Source organism: Misgurnus anguillicaudatus, chromosome 10, assembly GCF_027580225.2.
Source record: "Misgurnus anguillicaudatus chromosome 10, ASM2758022v2, whole genome shotgun sequence".
NCBI lineage: Eukaryota > Metazoa > Chordata > Actinopteri > Cypriniformes > Cobitidae > Misgurnus > Misgurnus anguillicaudatus.
The window spans coordinates 14698346-14723960 of NC_073346.2; the positions used below are offsets into that span (position 1 = coordinate 14698346).

General features: G+C 36.8%; 1 protein-coding gene and 2 long non-coding RNA genes across 5 annotated transcripts in view; 2 read left to right on the forward strand and 1 right to left on the reverse strand.

Annotated features, from left to right (window-relative positions):
- The window catches only part of osbpl3b (oxysterol binding protein-like 3b), a 75743-nt gene that overhangs the window by 39668 nt on the left and 10460 nt on the right, over positions 1-25615 (reverse strand). The window contains exon 1 of one of the 3 annotated variants that reach the window (XM_073871941.1): positions 16325-16466. The exons of the other annotated variants lie outside the window; for them this stretch is intronic. The gene's annotated coding sequence lies outside the window, so the exon portion shown is untranslated. Of the gene's footprint in view, positions 1-16324; positions 16467-25615 lie in introns of those variants that run through there. 3 annotated transcript variants of the gene reach the window in all.
- Positions 6733-7552, forward strand: LOC141367347 (uncharacterized). Its single transcript, XR_012371703.1, has 2 exons — positions 6733-6848; positions 6991-7552. It is a non-coding gene; the product is annotated as an uncharacterized lncRNA (long non-coding RNA).
- Positions 19927-24268, forward strand: LOC141367348 (uncharacterized). The gene is made up of 4 exons (XR_012371704.1): positions 19927-20726; positions 23445-23535; positions 23653-23823; positions 23977-24268. It is a non-coding gene; the product is annotated as an uncharacterized lncRNA (long non-coding RNA).

The following is a 25615-nucleotide window of genomic DNA, read 5'->3' on the forward strand; positions in this document are numbered from 1 at the left end:
TATCAAAAGCAGCAGCATGGGTCACAATGTGGGATACACAAAAATCTTGCAAGGTTCATTAGATTACAAATTCTGCCCCTCACAATGAACCACCCCTTTATTTCCTTCCACCTGTGGAGGTTCCAACAAATCCAATTCCATTCTTGTAAATCTCTCTCTCTCTACCTCTCTGATATTCACTTTCACTTTTAGAAAAATAATACGTAAGGATATATTTGTATATTTATTGAACAGGACATAGTTTAAGAAATTGTGGAAACACTGCAGCTGAAAGCAGCACATATTCATACGTGTATAACAAACCACGCCCTGCTTTCATCATTTCTCAGCTCATGTGTCAGTCACACATTAACATTTTCAGCTTTAATCACTTCCTGTGAGCGAGATGAAATCATATTGCGAAAACATATTGTGAAAATTTATAACCAGCTCCAGGTGCATTTAAATGAATTGTATCTGACATGCTTAAATGAGATGACTGACTGTGGACCTTCATAGACTCAAGAATAGAGTGGTTGGGTCTTACTGAACAAGGTCCTGTTTAAACACAATACAGTATTAATGGTATAAGCTTGTACTGTATTATCAAGCAGTGGGGCCGGTGATTTCTTTTTTCAAAGGCGCACGATGCGAAGTTCGTCACAACATGTATGTAGCCCATCATGTGTGTGGTTTGTCATTTCAAAATATATGTTTGGCGCGTCGAGTGAACCTGTGTGCATCATGTGTCCCGTCAAAAATAAATGCATGCTGCAGACACATCCAAAGGGTTTATGATAAAAGAGACGCTAGCGTTTGCCAGATACTCACATAATGTCATGTGTAATCAGAGTTTAGTGTTAAGGGAGTGTCTTGTGTGTATTTTGTGAACATGAGCGTCTCTTTTATCATTAACGCAGAGTTTCCCGCAGCACATTTCAGTTCAGGCGGCCCGCCTAAGCTTGGAAACCCTACCGGCTTAACTAGGTTGTCCAAAAAAAAAAAAACATTTTGCTGCACAAAAGGCCGTCAAGTGCATCTCGGAGAATAGCACGTACACGCTTCACACCGCGAGCAGAGACTGTGCCACACGACCGAAATGAAGACGTGATCTGGACCGTCACTGTTTGGACAATAACTAGCCAGTTGATAAAACATCTTGGAGAATAGCGCAGTGCACACGCGCCACATGGCCGAAATGACATAAAAAAGTGGTCCGTCATGTCTGGAGTATAGCCAGTTGATAAAACACGTGTCCGTGGGAACTGTAAGTGGACTTATGTTTTGGGGTTATTTAAGCCTGTTATTGTATTCGTCTATAGTTCTTGCAAATTTAAAGTAAGTTAGTTGGTAATTTTGTTGTTTAAGCAACCTGCTAACTAGGGTTTACGTGCCTGTTGATTAGATATAATTGTTGAGCGCTCTTGCTCACTTTATTTATGTGCATTATTTACATGCTATAGTAGTTACACTTCTTTAAGATAATGTAATTAATAGTGGGAAATAATCAGTTTTCAATTTTTTTTGCGCCATCTATCATCGTTCGCCAGACGTTCTACAACAGTGGTTCTCAAACTGGGAGCCGGGGCCCCCAGGGGGGCCGCAAGATGGTGCCAGGGGGGCCCCAGTTTTATGACATTTTATCAAATAAATTAATTTATCATGAATTCTGTGCAATTAAACCTAAAAAAATAAGACTACTAATCAACAGCACTACTTCGTATCATTAAATATGTTTTGTTGAATTAAAAGTTGAGTTTTACAATAGTTCTTGTCATAAATTTTCTTTGGGGGGAGCCGCGAAGGACTGCGCCATACACAAGGGTGGCCGCACGCTGAAAAAGTTTGAGAACCACTGTTCTACAACATCTGCTTCAGTTTGTGTTTATTAACCCTTTAGTTTCACTTCATCACGCAGCTATTCCCATTAGAGGTAAAAACATTTAATTCATTAATAATCTAGTATGTGTTCATTTTCTGTCATAGTTTCTTCAAAATTAAGTTTTAGTTTTAACTTAAGTTTAAGTGTTTAAATAAAAATATTTTAATTTTCATCATGACGCATATGCCCCGCCCCTTTGATTGATACGCCCTCTGCCCCGCCCACTCACCAAACCCTACCACCTTAAATAACAAATTTTCTGTGGGAAACCCTGAAATGCGCGTGTGCAGCAGGCATTTATTTTGACAAAACATGTGATGCACATGGTTTACACGACGCAACAAACAAATATTTTGAAAACACGAGCAACACACATGACACTCCAAACACATATTTTGAATTTGCGCCCCTCGGATGAGCAGTCACGAGACGCCACTGTTATCAAGCTTCAAAAAGGCCAAAAAAGACCAGCATAAAAGCAGCATAATGTATATGTAGTGCACTACTTTGTGTATTCTGAAGCTTCATGCCAGATTTGTGTGAAGAACAGACCAAAATATGATGTGTTATTCACAAAAAATTGCTGTGTTGCATCAATTTAATCAAGTTAAAGACAAATACGTTTTGTACAAGTTAATCTTCACAGATGAATACAAATTTTATGAACTTCAAATTGTAAATGAGTTTACTAGAAACATAAAAAGCCAAAATTTGACTTAAAAATTCATAAAAGTTGTGTTCATCCGTGAAGATCATCCAGTTGGACAAACATCATGTATGGGTGAATGGTTTCTTTAATACACTGTGTAAATCGGTAAACAGGGTCTTGGGTACACAAATGATGTTTGCTAATTATCTCACTGATGAGAAACAGTAATAATAAGACACACACTTTAAATTTTAATCTTATCTCTGTGTTGCTGTAAGCTGAAACATCATAGAAGATTGCAAGGTGTTTAAACATGTGGGTTTTTTTGTGTCTGTTTCACCTTCCTGTACAGAGGTCGTGTGGCTGTTTCATCTCGAAAAAGTGACATCGGTCAGCATGAGGTTGATTGTTTAGATACTTCCAAAAGCACAACAGTGACTTCTGTGACCTCACGCCGTGCATTCACGGATGCACACATAGTTAATTAAGGTCTCGGCGTGAGTAACTGCGGTGACTGGTTTGTTCCGGTAAACAGACTCCTGGTTGAGATAAACGGCATTCTCTGTTGCCGCCTCTGTCATGCTGATTCAGAAGCCAACAGAGAGCAGCTGCCTCCAAGCGCCGCTGCATCATTTATTCATTCACTTTCCACTGATCACATTCAACACACACAATTGCTCACACAAACACGCATGAAACACACAATTACAATGACAAAGCATAAGTGCAAACGCACATTTAATGCTGTGTAACATTACAGCCATGTAGTAGGCTCTTTATCTGAAACAAATCTCTGGTTGCTCATTCATGCCTTATGCAGATGAATAAAGGAACACAGCAAAATCACCAGTGTTAAATTTTCAGGGATGGTGTTAAATACACAGTGTTGATGCTGTTTTAACACTATCTGGTAATAAAATAACACTGCCATTGCTAGGCCAGTGTTATATCCATGACAGTGTCAGTGTAAAACAAGGGTGTTACCAGATTTCACACTGAGCGGTGTAAATCAAGCCACGCCTCCACTAAACATTTCCTGTCAGGGATTTTACCCCCATTTTCTTTCAAAGAAGGACTGAAGAGAGCAGGTAAATCTCATAATATTCACTTGGTTTAGCTAAATTAAACTGTTATTTCTCTGACTGACTCTACGCAGCCATTTGCCAAAAAACCTAAATAAGATATTTTTCCCATTTTATTTCCCCTTTGTTCGTTATTTGGTTCAGTTTAATCAGAGCTGCCTTGTGTTACGTTGTTCCCTTGTTAGTTTGGTATAAAGTTAAACTGCTAGCTAAAAGTTTTAACCAAGAAGGATAACAGGAGATATGAATGAATGTAAGAATTGAACCATGATAAAACGCGACATGCACTACAAATTGAAGGTATGAAATTAAGTTAAATGAAAGCTCGTTTATACACCATATGATGCTCGTTATGAGGTAATCATATAGGCTAGATACCGTGAGTTAACGAGGTCGTTTACATGCACGTGAGTGCACGGATATCGGTTAATTATTCAAATTACTGAAAAACACGGAGAAAACCGCAACCGCATCGTCATGTGTTTTTTTTTTTTTTTTAGATGTATGCAAACAGGGAAAATATCGCCAAACCAACAATTCATTTTACCTCAGAATATGCACAGATTGGATGCATTGTGTGTTGTAAGCTTTTCGTGGCGCTAGATGTCAGACAGCAAATAGCAAATACACACTAAAGTGTAAAACGTGTATGGCGAACATTTGTTTTTCTGTCATTATAGATGCTAGTTTGGTGAAAGTACAGACTGAGTGCTTAAAATCATTCAGAAGAGATGCTGTTTTTATGTCAGTTTATTAAAGAAGACCTGACATGGATGACTTCCAAAGAGAAACGACTGCTAATACTTATATAAATTCTAGTGATGCACCGATGCATCGGCCGCCGATATTTATCGGCCGATTTTTGATGAATTTGAAACCATCGGCATATCGGCAATAGCACGAGAAAGGCCGATACCGATTGTTTATTAATTAACCGCATAAAGGCAATGACTTGCATGTCTGTTGTTCAATTAAAATGATTTAATGTTTGGGTGTGCACTAGGACTGTTCCGAATACCATTTGAGCTTCGAAGCTCTAGTAGAAATCAAATCAAATATTCAAAGCTTCGGAAGGAGGAGCTGAACATATTTTTCTCTTTAATAAAGGCAGGAATCTGTGTGTGTATGTAGCGGCGTGCCTGTCACGCGTGCTGCGAGAACAGCATTAGTGAAACAAAACACCAGCAATACTTTTAATAAGGTAGCCTAACATTTTTCTAACAAACAAACACTCCCGTATCAGAAATTAGAAGCATAGTAATTATTTATTACGTAAAGGGTAACTTAGGCCATTTAAATAAAACAACATAAATAAATGAACGAATGAAGTTCAACAAACTGTAATAAAACGGTAGCATACTTTCAAAATCAAGTTTATTTACTAACACTTACACCATCCAATATGTTTTTTCATCAGTAAACCAATAAAGAAGATATTTTGTAGAAACCCCAGTGCTCCGTCATGCAAGTCAACCGATCCGCCACTTTAAACATGTATATCTAATACAAAAGTAATCCCCCATAACTCCGTGTGACATATTGACGTCTTGTGAAGCAAATCAATCCGTTTTTGCAAGAAACTGAACGTTATTTACAACACTATTAGCGTGAATGCCAAAGCAGGAAGCGCGCTTTCTGTTTGAGGCGATCTCTTCTTCTACTGGCTGCGTTTGATGGCTGTTGGCTATGGATGTTGATCTCTCTGCGCCACCTATAGAGCTGGAGCGTGAAGCGCACTTCCTGCTTGGCAAAAGCTCTGCATTAACGGTGTAAAATATATATATATTCGAATCTCAAAACTGAAAATCAAATGTCAACCAACGGAACGAATATTCGAACATTCTGGTCCAGCCCTAGTGTGCACTATACTTAAGCACAGACAGAAAACCTTTGTTGAGCTGACTCAAATGTCTTGGACAATAAAAGAAACAGACTGCACTTTAGTGGGGCAAGAAGTCCAACTTTTTTTGAAGTAGCAATATTTATACTCTGTTTAAAGAAATAGCACTGGCATTATTTATGTTTATTAAAGAAATCCATTATATGTAAAAATAAATTGTTAATGTTGTTAATAAAAGAAATGCTGAATAGCAAAAACCACCTTTGAAGGTTGTCATGTTGCCTTATTATATATGTTTTAGCTTAATTTGTGCCTCTTATTATGTTGGTCAGTTGAATGTTAATTAGATACTATCCATGTTCAGTAAAAATAATTTGATGCAGAAATAAACTAGCTAATAGAACAACTGTATAGTGTTGTAAAGTGTTTAATATCGGTATCGGCATCGGTATCGGCCAGAAGTTGTCTGTTTAAATCGGTATCGGTATCGGCCCAAAAAAATCCTATCGGTGCATCCCTAATAAATTCATTACAGAAGGTAAGTTTATATATTTATATATATATATATATAAATCATTTTATTTGACATAACTGAACAGTTAACCAATCTTTTTAGTAACGTTATATGTAGTTTTGTACATATTATGGTTATTAATCAGGCAAGAAAGTGACATGACCTGCTGCCAACTTTAATAAAAATATATTATCTTCTCATACATCGTTTTGCTATTGATGTCATATTAAATAGCAATCAAATTGATTACTATTTTGAAAATGTATAATTGAAGATTCATATTGTCTTGACTGCTGTTTTTAATATTAAAAGAATGTTGAGTTTTCAGAGTCTTTATTGTCATTTTTTTGTGATAGGACCCTACCAGACTAGATTTGAATACGGCATACCCATGAATTCTGGAACTTTTATTTCTTAACCCAGTTTGGAGGATAAGAGCTTACCAACTATGTGAGTACACACAGTACTTTAGTACTGTACACTGTCTCTAACATGATTATACTGAGATGATTTTGATTCAAATAACGGTTAAAACTGTATCCTTTTTGGTATTTTCTTGACCCTTTTTGTCTTTGAAAATCTGCAGAAATATGCTGAGGTGATGTATTGCAAAATAGGCAACATACAACAATTAAAGGATAATTGCAGCCTAAATCCTGATGAAGATATGGATGACCCTCTGTCTGGTCAACAATAGTTTAAATATGGTAAGTGTACATGGGTTTGCTACTTTTACGGTTTTAAAGTTTAACTGTATACTCATGGTGTTTAAATTCTGTTTTGCTAGGATGGGATAGTGACGTGGCAGCTCTTCCCTGGCTCATTCACCTCTTGCCTTCGTTTGTGAAAGGAGGAAAGACTGGAGAGGGTCAATGTGCAACTGAAGCTACTGATTGTGCTGTGTAAGTTTTTTGGTATTTTGTTCTAGTTATTTATTCAGCAGTTAGTTTGCTTGCATTGTTCACCCCATGTAAATGCATAGTTTATAAGTTCATAAATACACATCAAATACATTCATCAAATACACTCTTTTAAAACACTTAGGTGATGAGCATCAATCCATGCTTTGAGGGGGATGAATCAGCACAGCCCTGCCTGCTCTGCGTTGGGAACAAAAGTTGCATCCAGAATTTTTGCATCCTTCTGGACCAAAAAGCCATTCCCTGCATGATGAAGACCACTGATGCAGCCTTCCACTACATCATGAGTAAAACAACTACAGAACTAAATACCAGGTTGGAACGTGTTTAAGAAAAATGAAACGTCTTTTGAATTGAAATGTCTGTTTTGTTATGGAAAAATCTTTAGTATTGTGAAGGATAAGCATTTCTGCTTGTCGATAAGGTAATTGCATGTATTTTAATGTTCAAGTTTTGAGTAGGGTGGCTAATTTTTTTAACTCTTATTTGATTTATTAAAGATCTTTATAATAAGTGGTTTTCATGTCACTGCGATGTAGTATAAGATAACTTTCATTATTCCATACTGTATTCTGTTTCTAATTGTAGCTGAGGTATTTAAATAAGCAGTGTTAAATGCAAAGTGTTGTGTGTATCAATGTAAATATTAAATGTGATTTACTTTAATAAAAAGAGGTTTTGCAATATTTCTTGTCATTTTTCTTTTATAGAAACAACCCATTAGCAACAAAGGTGGCTATTACTCAGTATTTTAACACTTAACATTGTTGAATTCACATTACACTGGTGCTGACCTTAAATTAGGAGTGTTAATTTTTAACACTGTATTTCTGTGCCAACACCAGTGTAGTGTGGAAACAACAATGAATAGTGTTGAACAAAGTGTAAAATTTAACAATATTGAGTGTTAAATTAACATATAATGGGTGTTGTTAAATTAACACTACACTTTTGACTAAATTAACACAGTGTAGTGTGGACACATATACACACTTTGCCAGTGTTAAATTTGACACCGTGGGTGTTATTTTAACACCAGTGATTTTGCTGTGAAGAGTGGTTAAAGTTGTGCGTTTAGACTACAGTTACACCTATTAGTAAGAATGGCATCGGTGATCCAAACAGCAGCAATATTAGAGGATGTTGTTCTTATTAGATTGTGGTTATGATAGCAAAGTTTGTCAAAATAATTGCAACACGATTTTTGCCCAAATCGTACCAAAACAATTTTATAAACTAGAGAGACCTGTCAGAGCATGAATTGTTCACTGCCGCAAAAAGAGGAACGCTGCCTTACATTCACTGATCCCTATTGACTCCAAGATTCATCCAAGCAGGCTTAAATGTTCAGATTGATGATGTTTGAATCTATGGTTGTAGGGTCATGAAAGCGAAGGGCTGGGGAAAATGGGTCACATCTCTGAATCACCACTATCTGACAGAAGGCCTGAATGAAAGATTTATTAACGCTGTGAGCAATCCAGAACCCTTGCACACAACCTCAATTAAAGATAAAAATAACAGTGAAACACACAGACTCTTTATCTTACTTTGAGGCATGAAAACGGCAGATGTCAATTTATTAACTTTTTTTATTATGGAAAAAGAATGATTAGAAAATGCGTTACACAACCCATATTTGTAAGTGGAAGTAAAATGTTGCGATAGTAACTTAAAACTAGATTTATTAAATTGGCCATCATATTTGCTGTCAAAAAGATTATATATTATATTATATATATATAAGAGCTTAAACCTCTATGAACAAAGCACCTTAAGCACCTAATCAAGATTGCTCTTTTTTACATTTTTATATTTATATGCTGTTGTATTTTAATGTATGTTCTTAAAGGGGACATTTAACAAGGTTTTGATGTGAAATAAATCTTTGGTGTCACCAGAGAACAATGTAAAGTTTTAGCTCAAAATACCACGTTAAAATTGCCACTTTGTAGGTGTGAGCAAAAATGTGCTGTTATTGGTTTTGTCCTTTTAAATGCAAATGAGCTGATCTCTGCACTAAATGGCAGTGCCGTGGTTGGATAGTGCCGATTAAGGGGCGGTATTATCCCCTTCTGACATCACAGGGGAGCCGAATTTCAGTGACCTATTTTTTCATATATGCTTGCAGAGAATGGTTTACCAAAACTAAGTTACTGGGTTGATCTTTTTCACATTTTCTAGGTTGACAGAAGCACTGGGGACCCAATTATAGCAGTTAAACATGGATAAAGTCAGATTTTTTAATGATATGTACCTTTTAATTGTTTTTATTAATTTGTTTATCTGTTATCATTTTATGTATTATTGTTTTGAGCAACATTGTAGCACTTTGATCGAGACAAATATATATATAAAAAAAACTTATAGTCAGTCATGAATCTTGTGTTATATTTATTTATTTATTCATATAAATTAATAAAAAATTATATAATATAAATGAATTAAAAATAGAAAATCTTTGAACTTAGTTATCTAAGTAACTATGTAAAGTTTTTTGATAGCAAGTGATATCACAAATTATTTCAAGTTACATCAATTAAACTTAAGTTTACTGAACTTGCTGAATTATGTTGGAATTACTAGAAAATTTTAGTTAAATGTACTCTTGTTTTAGTTCACAATGCTTAATTTTTAAGTAAAAGGTTCCCTCAAATTTTTAAAGTAAATTTAACCTTTTAAGCGTCACCCCACCCTATCTACACTCTTGGAGCTTTCAAACAATATACAGTTTGTCATGATTAGATAAGAATTCATATGCAAAAATATAAGTAAATGTAGTCGTCCTGCTGGTGGGACAGTGACATTTAGCAGAAAATAAATTTTTTGAGGCACACTCTCTTCATAAATAAATCAATTACTCTCCCTACATAATTTATTTTATAAAACACTGTTGAAATGTCTATTCTGGAGGCTTAGACCTTTCCAACGATATATAGTTTGTAGTGATAGATTAAAATTTACATCAACAATATTAATGCAAACTTAGGTGTCCCGTATTCGGGACGGGACGCTTAACTGTTTAACTTGTCGGGATTTACAGTTAATAAATACACAACATACCTATTTTGATGTCTTTCTAATAAAAACATTTTGTCCTAAAATACTGTAAAACAAACAAATAACATAAATATCAAGGATCACAACACAAAATATCGTAAAACATTTGTTTTGTGTATACCTAGATGTACAATAATATTGCGATCTTTTAGTAAGCAGTAGCACATATCGGACTTTGGTGCTTTAAGCAATTACACTCATGGCTCATTCTAATGGGGGGTTCAGACCAGCCGTGGTAGAGGCGTCAAGCCCGAGTGATTTCAATGTTAAGTCAATATGAAGACGCATTGACACGCGTCTGGAGGTCTCGCAGCGCGAATGAGGCGTTTAGCCTGGGGTAGACGTGCGAATGGCGCGAATTGAGCGTTGCTGCGGGAAAAGCGGGAGTTGGAAAAATTGGAACTTTGGCGGAAAAATGCGCTGCATTATCCAATCAGGAGCTTGCTCTAGTGGTTACATGATTACAGAAAGCGAGTGTAGTCGCAGAAGCCCCTCCCATGACGCAAATTTCTGCATGAATGTCTCGATGACTAGAATTTCACGCACGGCTTTCACGCGCAAATGAAGCAAGTAAACTCAAAATGTTAAAGCGGCAAACTAGACATGGTAGACGCTAATTTGATGCATCAAACGCGGCTGGTGTGAATCCACGGTAAGCCTAGACATTTACTTTTTGAGGGCACACGATGCGAAGCTAGTCAAAACATGTATTTAGCCCATCATGTGTACGCATCACGCGTCATGTCAAAATACTTGCCTGCTGCAGATGTTTAGAAGGGGGTTATGATAAAAAACAGACCACCAGATACTCGCTTAATCTCATGTGTAATCAGAGTTTGGTGTTAACTTAGTGTCTTGCGAGTATTTTGTGAACATGAGAGGATCTTTTATCATAAACCCTTTCGACGGGTGTGCAGCAGGCAGGTTTTGTGACATGACACATGATGCACATAGGTTCCCATGAAATTCTGAACACATATTCTGAATTCCTGTCCCTCAGAAGAGAAGTCATTGGCCGTAAATAAACATGTAAAAATCTAAAAACAGTAATCTTTGATTTGGGAATATCAACCCTTTAATGCATGAATGTTTCCCCTATGATTATTACATATTTGGGTCTTTAGCGAACCAGAATGTGTATCTTATACCAACTCCATTATTAGTATAACACTGTCCTATAACTTCATTAACACTTACAAAGTGATCAAATATAACATGTTGTTTTGACATTTTATTTGTCATCAAACAGATGCAAAACAGATGCACAACAATAAAATTACGCACTTATGACATTCCAGGTCTCTAACTCTATAGGGTTAATTTAGTAATGTAATAAAGCACACAATAACTACAGATATTTATTTCCCATTTAAAGGGAGACCAAGTTTAAAAAACGAAACTAAATCACAACAGAGAGAAACTTTAGATTATGCAGAGATTCAGCATAAGGGACACACTTTGGCAGGTCAATCCCTACACTTATTACTGCAGGATCATGCTGACAGGAATGTGACGTAATTACATATCAGGTGAGATAGGATGACTGGCAGCTCTCTCTGTGTCTGTAATTGAATCTCTCTGTCAAAGGGTGCACAGTATTGTGTGTTTCTTTGAAAAGTGAGCACGGCAGAGACAATGGCAGAAATAACCACACAAAGCCCTGACAGAAACGAGTGACAACGGCGGTATAGACATCCAGTGAACGATTAAGGGAACTTAAGAGGATGATGCCTAGAGTCTCTGTTAAATTACATATGGTGTCCAATTCACAGACATGTATATATACCGGCACATACACACCAGGTATTGTAAAATAATCATATGCTATTCTACTTTTTCTAATGCTTTAAGGGTATATAATTAAACCACAGAACATGAAATTATTGCAATCATAAGAGGCGATTTCGGTGATAGACAGAGGCGTAAACACAACAGAGCGATTGCATGGGCAGATCACAATTAACCCACAGACTCCATCACAAGCAAGCATAATATTCATAAGGATTCAGCCAGGAGTAAATACTGGCATTATGAGTGAGATCGAGCTTTATAAATAAAATACATACTTTATAATGGATTAGCAAGCACACAAGTCAATCGATTAATGGCTATGCCATGGTGAGGTTTTTGTTTTGTCTTCTCTGGAGGGACGGTCTATTGCAAAACAAACATGTTAGAGCAAGAATTTATGACATGGGTCTTTATTTCCCCCAGGAGAAGCTGGTTTAATGAAGTCAATTTAGCCGTCTTAATACTTGTGGCCTTTTAAGGCAATCTGTGCTCTTTGGAGACCTCTAGATTCATTACATTTTGGTTCATCCAATGTACAAGGCTAAGCAAGGCTTGCGGTTAACGAGGCATGGTTCAAAATAACTCAAGAATTCACAAAATATTAAAGTTAAGCCAGACACTCATGAGGGCCCCAAAAGCAAAGGCCTCTGAAGTCCACCACTCAACTATAGATGTGTCCCAAATCGCACTGTTCTACATCATATCCTATATCAATTGTGTAATAGTGTTTTCACATTGTGAAATTTGAAAAGATGTGCACTTTAAGTACCCGGATGATGCACTCATTTTACCAAACAAATTAAGTATGTAACACTGGACACTTCATGCACTCAAGGGTCGCAGTTTAAGTTACGTGATCGAAGAGAGGTGGAGTTGAGAGAAAAGTTCAGATGCCATGAGGGTAAAGTCCACCTGCAGACTATTGTGGAAACAATTACACTTCATTCTGATGGTGACTGAGCTCATGTTGGGCAAAACAGATAATGCTGACACAGTAATGTCAATGTACCAAATGATTCTCATTGAATTGCATTGTTTATGCGTCATTTGGCCTCAACTGGTAAACTGCTTATATTTCTGGTTAGTAAAAAAAATGGTAAGGGGCGTACACACCAAAGCGTTTAAACGCAACTGAAAACACCATACAGACGCCGACTGAGTGCTTTGGAACTCCAAAACCAATTAGGCTATATTATTTTATGCACTTTTGTCATGTGGAAGAAGTAATACAGAGTGCTTTAAACCCTCTTTGTGCGCGTTCCCACGCAAGCCCGCGTGCAAAAGTAAGCAACAAACAAAAATACAGATGACTGAAAAATCAGTACCTAAACCTCAGGTGGCAGTTGTACCAACTAAATTATAGCTGCATATGAAACATGTCTGCGCAGACTGCTCGTCTGAATTAAATAAAACGTTCCGAGCAAACGATACAGTAAACATCCTATACAATAAGTTTGCAATGTCCTCGTTGGCAAGGTGAACAGTGGGAAATGTGTGATTCGCAAACTTATGACGACTTATTTGAACAAGTCATACATAGCATACATTATCCAACTTATTGACAAAATGATTAATAAAAAACCTAATCAAATTATAGGAGATAAAACGTTGTTTGGTTAAAAGTAAGCGGCTAAAGTTTAGATTCTAAAGTGAAAGTAACAGAAGCGGGTCCGTTAGCCCCCCCTGCTGGCATTTGTTATAATACATAATGCTGTTTTTTATTACAAAGGCTACTTATTACTGTGTTTACTTGTTTTGATACTTTATTTGAACAGATAATTATTGCATCGTCATTATTATGTAATTTTAAAGGTTATTGCTAAATTGGGTCTATTTTTATTACCAAAAATATCAAAATACTTCATTATCAATTAGCAAAATTATTGTTAGGGACAGTCCTAGATTAGTTAAACATTTTAAAATGATGTGATTTCATTTTCCCATTCATTTATTTAAGGATTTATTGAGGATTTCTTAAAAAGTGTAAAAATCTCATCTCAGTCTCATTCTCATGAACCCAATCTCGTGTCTCGTCTCGTGGATTAAGTGTCTCGTCACACCCCTAGTTTTCACATTTAGGGGGCTTTTACACCCGCGGCCGACGCATGTTTTCAATTGATTCCAATGTTTTTCAAATAAGCCAGCAGCTCGCGTTTTTTGTTTTCCGCACTCGGAGCTGAGTGTCGAGAGTTAAAACAGATTCAATTTTGTTTGAAAAGCTCCACTCGTCAATGTCAGTTCTCACACAGCCGACCAATCACAATGGAGGAGGGGCAGGGCAAATATCACAACAACCAACTGGCTCACATCTCATCACAGCTAAAAAGCACTCGGCAGAAAAAACAGCTGGTATAGGTGTCCTCTAGGTGTTTAAAGTTTTGGTGTGCACAACCCCTTAGGCTACCATTATATTTCTAAACGATTCCTAATTTCTGCATAGATATTCAAAAAAAGAGAATTGATTTTATATTTATAACTCTTCTTAAGTGCACTTGGATTAAAACTTTAGTTTCTTTAACCAGATGTTCTTTAATCTTATAAAAAATAATGTTATTGGAAAAAGAATGTTACTGCAGTATCGTTGTAGTTATATTTTAAGTTGACTTAAAAAAATAAAAACACAGAAAATCGGAAAATGAGTCGTGAATCGCTCAAAAAAGTCTAGATTTAATTTGTTTGCCAAATCACCCAGCCCTACTTTCTGCTATGAAAAACGAATGTCTAATTTGACTCCTTATTCATCCCCTTGCACTGTTAATCAATTTATATAAAACTAAAGTTGAAAAAAACTTAAACTAATTCAACTTAATTTTTTTAATTTATAGCAACCCCTCACTTGTCAAGAAAGTTATAATTGTAAGTTCATGTTGATTAAAGCAACACTATGTAGTTTCCATGTTAAAATGACTTACAGCTCCCCCATGTGGTTGAAAAGCGTAACAGTGCCTGGTATCAGACACTCTTCTGCAGGCAGGGGGAGGGGCGGGGCTGTGTGCTCTACCCTCCACCGCCACTTTTAGAGTGTGCTTGTAGCAGCTAGGAGGCTGCTCAGGTTGCAGCAACAGTACAATTTGTCCAGTTAAAAGTTGTTTTATCACTGAAATAATTTTAGAGACATTATTTAAAGGTAAAAAAACTACATTGCTTTAAACTTAAAAATTTAAGTGCAACAAGGATTTTTTTACAGTGTGTGTATTGCATGTTTAGTTAAAGCTAAAGCAAGTAATTGCTGCACCACTACCAAGGCTAAAGGAAATGCTAAAAAAATGACTGTTACCAAAACAGATTTCCTGCATATTCCCCTATTTGAAATTGTTGATCAAACGGATAGCCCCACCTTTAAATCTAGCAGTGCCAGCATTGTCGTTTTGGGCTGACACACAAACAGAGCAATGCCAAACTGTTTTTACTTTATGGGGATTCAAATGCCAAATGGCTTACTTAGCTGTCTCTCCATATTAAAATGGAATGGAAGAAAATGTCTAACATCAAAACAATTACATAGTTCAGATTTAACAAAGATTTACTGACCATGGCTTTTATTAGAAGCTAATAGCTCACAGCTATACAAGTAAATCAACACTGACAGGAAACCTCTCTCTCTGCAAACTCAACACACTTGTTCCCTTCCAGCACAGCGATCAAAAATGTTTACAAAGATGGTAGTGAGAGATATCGGTGAGATCTGGACCCTAGAGAATGAGAAAGCCCGCTGGGGCTTTACTGTAGTTGACTCAAGATCTGTGATGTGGGGCTGCAAATGCACAGTATGGATAAAAAGTTAAGCATCAGTGAACCTTCATTTGATATCCACTTTAAGAGTTGATTAATAATCATAGAAAAATCCATAGTTTGGTTTATTATAATAAAGATTTATTATATTCTTTCAACTGATCATTTAATTTTGATGCATTTTCTGAATCAAGTGGGGCAAAACGAAATGTTGTATTGTGCCTTAAATCAGATGTGCTTCCAGGAACAACCCCAGGCAGATTAGGCATCCATGCAAGCGCAGGCAAATGAGCTTTCTAGAAGTTACAGTAGTTTATGCATGACAGAAGATGAAAAGACATTTACAGCTAAACAAGAGAAATGATGTAAGTCAGAAACAAATGGATGGGTGCAGGCTGAGCCATGGAGATGTCCTATCAAAGAACTCACAAACGTAGGATCCTAAAATCCACATAACTTTATAAAAATAAAAAAATGTTGCCTAATGAGACTACACAGCCAGAGGTTAACAAACCAATCCCATAAAGCATTACAGTCACTATTTACAAAAGACGTCACTCTAAAGTCAGGCCTCTGGTTGTACACGTCAAGTAATATTACACTAGTTGACTTAAAAAAGACCTTGTTTTAAACCAGACACTGTCTGTTTTTTTGAGACAGGATTAATCATTTACGACTGCAAAACGTAATACTGCAACAGTGAGAGTGTCTGAGTGAATAGGCATGGAGGAAAATCAACAGAGACGAGAACTTGAGATTGAAAGAGAGAGCTACAAAATTGCAAGGTACAGTACCGTAGTCGTAATGCCAAATCCATACAGCTCATTGTCTTTCAATGTGTTTCCAATAGATTAAGTCAGGAAATCCCTACTTACTCTCTGTCGAGAAACCCCTGCTCAAAGAGGCTTATAAACACTTTGTGTGAAATTCCACCTCCGCTCTGCAGACTCAACTCAAGCCGGGGGCAAAGCCTCAATTTAATCTGTTGGTGGGCCTAAATTATGCAACAGAAACCAAAGATATTTAAAAATAAAAAGTGTAGTGTAGCAGACGTATTGCTCTCTGATCTGATGAAGTGTGGGGATGATAACGCTTTGACGGATACTGATGTTGGGTGAGGTCTCGGAGGCAGAAGTGACTCACTGTGTTGAAAGAAACATGGATGCCTCTGGGACATTTCCAATAGATCTGATGATTGCTTTAGAGATGTGATGTTTATATCTGTATCTATGGCATTTTTCACACTATATTGTAATGAGATCTAAAGGATGATTATATAGTGTTATAATGGACAAATCTGATACTTTTGGAAGTGACAGTAATAACTGATCATAAACAAATTTACTTGAATTTACAATTCATTTAAACTTTTTTGACTATTGAGGAGTTGCTATAATAAATGATAAAAATAGTTATTAGCTTATTTCAACTTTATTCTTATTTATTTATTTAATTTATATCAACTACTCACTAGTAAAGAAAGTGGAAATTATTTGTAATTTCAAATTGATTAAACAACAAGGAATTTTTAATTGAATTTAATTGAATTTAATTTAATTTGTTATCAGTATTGTATCAGGTCAGTATTAAAAAGTAAATTCTTAATTTTACGCAAAATCTGATATCCGCCGTGTTATTCTGTCATCTTTTCTCCCTTTTTCCCAAAACAAAATAAATGGCAGTTCTCCTTCTTGGCAGAATGCAAAAATCCACTTAACAAATCACAGCGCACCATTCCACGCATTGTAAACAATAATGGTGGCACGCTGAATACACAGGGGATCCTAGTTTTCCTCATCTACTTTTCTGTGACGGGTAAGAAACGTAAGCCATCAAAATCGAATAATTTACGCAAGAGGCACTCAGGAGACGGAAAAATGCTGTTTGTTCTTGTTCTCACACGACAGGATCAAGCTTCTCTCATGCTAACACATTGACCCCAGAGGATCTTATGAAATCCTTTCCATTATTTTACTTAAAGCCAACGAAAATCGAGCAGGACCAAAACATTTTACAGCTGATCACTGTCAAAAAAGTTCAGCGACGACATCCCAAGGATGACATCAGCAGCAATCTTAATATGACAAAGTAAGTGTTTTGATTAATGCCATTAGTGTTCATTTTTTTAATCAGTGTTTATCACTAGTCAACTAATGAATAGAACATGGCAAAGATGAATGCACATTTATATAGGGATTCAATTGATTTATTGCATTTTGTGGAAAAATAATCAGTTTCTATAATACATTTTTTTATGTTCTTATAACCTAAACATGCTATGTGAAAGTTTGTAACAGAAAATAGTAGTTTTCATCTTGTCACTTTCTTGGTATAGAAAACACATTTTTACCCAAATTAGTCAAAATGGATTTTGAAAACAAACCCTCAAATATTTAGGGGGAATTTTTAGTTCTAAGTAGTTTAAATATTTCTATATTTAGCACGTAATATTGTAAAAACAATAGTAAAGCCTTATGTGGCCAGGTATATTTAAATCAAGCATTTATCCTTCTTTTCAACATTAAAAAAAAAACGTTCTTTTCGAAGCAATTGAGGATTATTACAGAGCCTTGTTTACAAAATTAGTGATTATTTACCTGCCATAATAATTGTTGCTCTATTTCCACCCACACAAACCAGCAGAATGCTTGTTCATTTTCTATACACCATGACAACAGTAATTCTCATGAATTGCGTATAAATAGCACGCCTTTTGAAAAGTTGTGGAATGCATACTGTATGCCAAAGTCGAATTTTGCATGCATTTTTTATACCCGGTCTTCCCATTCCCTTAATACCACGTATCTTTTTGTATAATTTTATGTATTGGTTTCCCATCGTTTGTCTATTTTTAAATTGGTCACTTGGAGTTAGGGTTAGAATTGGGGTTTGGGTTAGGATGTCAAAATTGGACGTATGTATTGCATGACTTTTTATACGCAGTTCATGAGAATGGGTTGCCTGGTATATTAGTATTATCCCCAGAAGGATATGGGATGAGACAATGGTCTATATCTGTATGGTCTGATACAGCCCTCTTTCTTTGCTACAGAAGCACTGCCAAAAATGTACACTGAGGTCGGATGAATTTGCGCTGTTACTTTAGCGAATCAGGTTAATACAATACAGACAGCAGCTGTAAAAAATCATAAATGAAATCACATGCAATAGGCTTTATGCCCAGCTGCACTACTTCCAGAACTTTAGCCAGCTCCTTGTTTCCTGTCTGCCATTATTGGACAAACTGATCATTCCAGGTGTGTCTTAAATATTTAATGTAGTAATTGTTTCCTGTGGTATTTTTGGTGGTAACATCCAGTCCAATTGGCTAGATTTGGGAAACCCAATGTGGAGAAGATATTCTTCCATTCAACAACAACTAAACCAAGAGGCTTCCAATAGTTAATGACATTAGGCTCAGAATCATCTCCTATTATGAATGTGTTATGATATTCAGCTGGCCGTTTCACTTCAAAGTTCTGAGAGCAGAGAGGTTTCCGTTGAAAAGTTTCCCAGAGGATGTTCAATCTTAGTTGCACATCTATCTTCATTAGCTTTCATCCCTGCAGCTCGCATCGTGCGGCAGACAGTCATACGGTTTACTGCCCAACAGAGGATATATAGCTTGTTTTGATCTGCAGCTCCTCTCTGTGTCTGTCTACAGTTAAACACACATTCAAATATGAAGGTAAAATGCAAATCTTGCCAATAAACAAAAAAAGCCTCCTGGTGTTTCCTGCATTTTAAATTGTGAACCACCAAAGGTTTCCTTGGCACCAACAAAACAATCAACAACAATGGCCACCCAAACCTAAGCCATATAGTGAAAGTAGGGCTGAGTGATGTCTAGCAAATTGGCATTGGATAACGTCTACAGTGAAACATCACAGTGGACGATCTGGATAACATTACATTACACAGAGTTTTTTCTCATGAAATGCTGTAGCGCTCCATCTGAGAGCTTGCCAAAGCCTGGTACAGCTTCAAACAGTCAGTGCCAGGCTGAAAGCGCTTAGATTTACAAATGCACGGGTATTAGTCTCGGCTCAATACAGACTCCAGTGAACTATAAAAATGACTTGATCTAGTTTTCAGGCTGTAAGCATGCACTGGGTGATGTTTTCAGGTAAAGTGGCTTTGGCTGATTCATTGAAAGGGATGCCGAGAAGGTAGAATGCCAAGCACCGCAACATATGACATTACTCAAATACTTCACGTACTTGACCTTAAAATTTGACATTTTCATCACACCACCAGTAAAGCTAATGCATCCTGATTCTGACAACTCGTGGGAGGATTCCTTGTTAACACAGAGACTATGAAGTACACTATGTATGGAGTGTTTACAGTTTTTCGAAAGAATTGTGAACAAGGCTTCCTGTGCATTAACCACTTCCGACCACCGTCCACGCTACGGCTCCTCCCCTCCTTGTAAATTTCTCAGTGTGGATTCAAACTAAAAACCACATACACTCTTAAAATTGATGTGTTAAAATTTTACACAAAATATGTGTAAAAGGATTCCAACACATTTTTGTGTCAGAACTGACACATAATGTGTAAATATTATGCTTAACTGCTTACACAATGAATGTGTAAAACACGTTTACCAGTACACCATAAAATAAAATGCATAATTATTGTAATTTAATGATGATTTATATTTAAACGAAGTAACAAAATAAAATATATCTACTGTTAACCAAAATATATCTACTGTTAACCACTACTCCCACATAACAGCCAGCGGAGATTTTCATAAGGACTTGCCGAGATCAAGCTGCGTTGGGCGGGGTACATTAGCGCTGAGTATCCGGTGGTTGTCTGGATCAGAACTCCGAAAGAGTCGGAGCAGATTTTTTAATAAACGCTATCTTTATTAACCGACCGCACATTTGATCTTTTTATACATACATTCTCGCCTAAATAGCTTTTGAATATACATTTTGTGACACAATAAGAGTAATATTTCAAACATTATGCAGGCGTTCTCTTCCATTGGTGGCTGTCGTAAGTTCACACGAGTCAGCTGATGACGTTTCACTTGGACAGACAACCACGCATTGTTGTATTTTTTTTTGCGTGTGTTATTATTATTTTATTATTATGAAATTCGTGAACATTATTATTGAGCCTTGGCAGTCTATTTAGTATTTGTTTTATTGAGGAGAAAAAAAAAACAGACAAGAACGCATATTGTGTTGCGCCTGCGCTGTGACGTTCTTTTTTCAACCGCATTTCCAGTCGAGAGGTCAAGAATGCTCCTGTCTGCATCAGGTAAGAATTTAAATAAAAAATTACCGTTATAATATGATATCTATTTTTCATTTAGTGTAATAAACTTTAGCATTAATTGTGCAGGAGACTGTTCATGTAAACTTTATTGTGGTAACGTTAAATGCTCGCTCGTTTTGCAAAGTTACGTTTGGAGATTCATGTTAACAGTCATTGTTTAATGAAAGGCACATTGGACTACGGGTTAGTATGTGTGACACTTGCAGCACTTTAACGTAAATCTTTAACACCGTGTCCTAAATAGACGTGACACGCGGTAACGGGTTTCTTTTCAGTGTATGTCCTGACGTTAATAGGACGGGATATTATAAATTATGCCTTTCGATTATCGCGACGCCTCGTCGCGTTTGGTTAAGCACATGGTGGAACAGTAGGGGAGAGTGGGGTAAAGTGAGACATTTTTTACATTTGCTCCCTTCTAAGCGAGCTAAAATGATATATCAGTCAAATTTACACATTTCCCATTAATTCAGGATGTTTCCTAGCTATGGAAATTACCAGAATGTATTCAGGACGAAGAGCAGTGAAAATATGATTGTTTTAAAAAAAGTGGTCTTGTGTCTCACTTTACCCCAGCTTAGGGGTAAACTGAGACAGGCCAGAAAAATCAAGGGGGTAAAGTGAACCAGGTCGGGGTAAACTGATCCACTTACTTTTTCCACTCTGAAACTACCATAACAGCACATATTGTAACAGATAAAATCCTGACGGCTAGCTTGACAACCACACATTCCAGAACTAATGTTGGACTAGTAAAAGAATCAAGGGGATTGGTCAATTAAGAACATTATTTTTCTAAACACTTAAAAGTACAGTAACTCTGAACCAAAATCAAATACAACATAATATAATTCAAAAGTTATATTTTTTGGCCAGTTTTTGCTTTTATTTAACAGTGAGTTTTGGAGAGGACAGGAAAGGACGGGGAGCAGAGAAGGGTATTGGATCGGCAAATGACCACGAGCCGGGAATCGAACTCGGGTCCCAGAAAGTGTGAAAGCACCACATGTCGGGGCGCTGCCCACTATACAACATTGGCTCCGACAATTCATTTTTTTTAACATTCAAATGACATATAGAACCAGGTAGATTAGAACGCAGTCTGGGGGTCAGAACAAAGGACCCTTAGAGCCAGCTAGTGTCTGCAGGTCAGCGCAAAAGACAATTAGAACCATCTATCAATATTTCTATCCCTTGCAGCTGCTCTTACTGTGGGTTCACACCAGACGTGAGTTCAACGATTTGCGCAAGTAGACCACACCCAAAGCCAATGCAAAGACACGATCAGACGCATCCTCGCCCGGGGCGACGCGAACGACGCCACATGAGCAGAGCATCCGCCGCAAAAACACGCACTATTCACCTCAAACATGTCTTCGCCCAAGTTGAAAATATTTATCTCGAGCGAAAAATTTGCATGGCACAGTGTTGGATCCCGTGAGTAATTTGGAGTGAGTAATGCTACGTACACACCAAATGCGGGGCATCGCGTTGCTCAATCTGGATTACTCGCAGGATTTGGCATTGTGTGGTGCGGATTTTTCGCTCGAGTTGAATGTTTTCGGGTTGGGCGAGGACGTGTTTGCGGCGGGTGGCGCGTGTTTTCGTGGCAGACGCGCCGCCCGTGTCACGTCATTCGCGTCGCCACACGCGGGGACGTGTCTGGTCGTGTCTTTGCATTGACTTTGTATGTGGTCTGCTTGCGCAGGTTGTTGAACTCGTGTCTGGTGTGAACCCACAGTACCATTATGCCTCGCGTTTGGTGTGTATGTAGCATTAGAGACTTCTTTCCTTCCTTGACCTAAGCAGCTGCACTCTCCATCTCCTCAAGGGGTGTTTTTCCCCAGGCTGTCTTCCTGGTGTATTGACTAGGCATAATGGTTTTTCTGCAATGTTTATAACATTAAAAATAAAACATATGCAATGTAATATTACATTAAAATATGTTTTAGACTAAACTGAACTTGTGCCTCATGTCTCACTTTACCCCACAGCATTTGTCTCACTTTACCCCACCGCCACATTTTGGGAAAAAACTCCCTCTCTTGGAAATTCAGGCTAATCTTCAGCTAGCATCAACACAAGGTTTTATATGTTGGTTGTTCATAAACATGTGTGATATAAGTTTTTCTACCTGAATCAATTAGCTTTGGCACAACAGTTGATTAAGTTGACAGCAAGAAAATTTACTTTTACAAGCAAAAAATATATTTTTGTGAAAAAAACATGCTAACCACAGCAGCATGAGGTTCTGTCCTTTATGGCCAAGGGGAAATTTGAGGGGCTTAAAAAGATAATAGTCATAGGACCACAAATGTGTTCCGTTGCCTAGATACAGGGGGTGTCTCACTTTACCCGATGTCTCACTTTACCCCACTCTCCCCTATGCACGTCTCTGTACCTACTGTACACCTGTGAGCGGCATGACGAGACAAAAGACGGTAAAACTCATTATTATTCGGTGATGCTGTAACATACTGGATGCACCACCACATTTTATAATAATGTTTTTTATTTTCGTGTCGCGCCCTCGCGTTCAACATAACGTAGTGGTCTAAATGTAAGGAGTCAAACTTTACAAACCTTTCACTGCTTGCAGTAAGGCTGAAGTGCTAGGTAGTGAATTAAATGGGTGTAGTCTTGTGCTACTAAATGTAAATCACAATTCTTGTGTCAATGTTTGTTTGTAATCTTTTTCAGCTATCCATCTGAAAAAGAAAAGCTGGCACTCGCAAAGGAGATTGTGTTGTTGGATTATGGTCTCATTTGGTCAAAATGACGGACATGTACTGTAAGGATGCTTTGTTTTACATACTTCATTAATGTGTATGAAATTACTTACTTGACAATGTGTATAAAAACTGTACTTGACTCTAACTTAGTGCTATTTTTGCATTGATCATGATAGAAGCATTTTTCTTTATTTTTTCTTTTTTTTGATGGGCCATCACACAGTGGATTTATAAAAATGAGACTACAGAACATCAGACGGAAGCTTCAATGGAGTTGACGTGAGAGGACATCATCAATAAAGAATGCCATTGACCAAACCTTCAGTCATCAAAGGAGATGGATACAGGTAATGACAAAATCACCAACTGTTGGTGAAATCTTTAAGGAATATCCCCAATGTCTGGACATGCCAGTCTTTGTAATATACTTAACTGCAGATAACTTTACACAAAGTGTTTCATCATTTCAATATTAATATTTCTTATTAAATTTACTGAAGGTGGACATCAAGTTTTCCAGACTTACCAATAGGAAAGAAGACATGTTTATCAGGAAATGGGAGGTTACAATAATTGAGAAACTCGGGGAAATAGCATCTTTAGAGAAGAAAATGGACATCAGACATTCATTGAAGAAAGCTGACAGTCAACATAATGGTATGATTTCCTGTCTCTGTTCCAAATTTTTTATTTGGAAAATGACATTTAAAATGTAACATTTAATGTAAGATATAAAAGTAATCCTTTTTAAAGAATTTTTTCTCATAATTTATATTTTGCATGTGACCTGCATGTTTACCACACCCAGATCTAATGCTGTGTGAATTTTGCTGTCTCAGACCTGTGGGACTTGGTGGCGGTAAGCTTTGTGACTAAAAACTTTATATAAAATAAGTAATTTTCATGCAACAACATTTCTAATGATGTATATTGTTTCATTTCTGTAGGCTGGTACCAGCGTGACCTCTTTGCTTACTAAATGATGAAAAGGTGTCTAAAATCAGCTCAGCCACAGTTGGTTTCCAGCGGTTCTTCAGGACATAGAGGCCACTATGTAATTGTCGCAATGAATGATTCTCTTGCCTTCCACTTGATGTTAACAATCTGACCTGTGCGGTAGAAAGACTTTTCAAATTTACTAGCTAAGTAACCTTAAGTATCCCTGCCAACTGTCTTCAGTTTTTCTTTGGTATGAATATGATCTACCCTTGTCCCAGTCCTCTTGCAAACGATCCAAGCCAATGGAGTTTCAAAATGGACCGAAAATTGCAGTCTGTTTTAACCAATGCATGCACTGTGTGGCGGTTTCCCGGACAGGGACTAGACCAGTCCTAGACTAAAACATTTTTAAGAGCTGTCCAAACTGAAAACAACTTGCACTGACATATCTTAAAATACATCAGTGCCCTTTGTTTTGCCTCAAAATGCACACAAGTAATGTTTTTAGTAAGGCATGTTTGTTAAAACCAGATATATTTCCTAATTAATCTAAGGCCTAGTCCTGGATTAAGATAATCCCTGTCCGGGAAACCACCCCTAAATATTTTGTGATGGAAATTTCTTTGAATACACTTGTCAAGTTCATTTGAAGTATTTTTCTTAATGTAAAATAATAACGTGTTAATGTTTCAGTACAAGGTAAGAATTTTTGATAACTTGCATGTTGAAAACGATTTCAGACATTGTTTCAACATGTTTAACACATGTGCTTTTAAATTCAATGAATTATTTTATAAATGGTGTTTTTTTATTTATGAATGTAATGTATGTTTGAAGTGATTATACTTGCACTTAAATTTATTTAAATTAGCATACATCTTGCAACATACAGTACTAGCATATTTTCATGCTAGCATTAATTGTCAAATATTTATTATTTTACAAATAAATCGTTTGTGAACAATATTTAATAGTTGTCTGCTTGATTTCATTATTTAAAGTTTACAAATCGTATGTTTTTTTTCCTCTTTTATATTAAAACTAAACAATTACTGGGTAACACACAGTTGTGTTAAATTAATAGAAAGTTACACATTAATGTGTTTACTGAAGCAACACATTTTTTGTGTTGCATTTTATAACACATATTCTGTGTTAAATTTAACTCAACATGTGTTGTCCCTGCGCACACTCAGAACA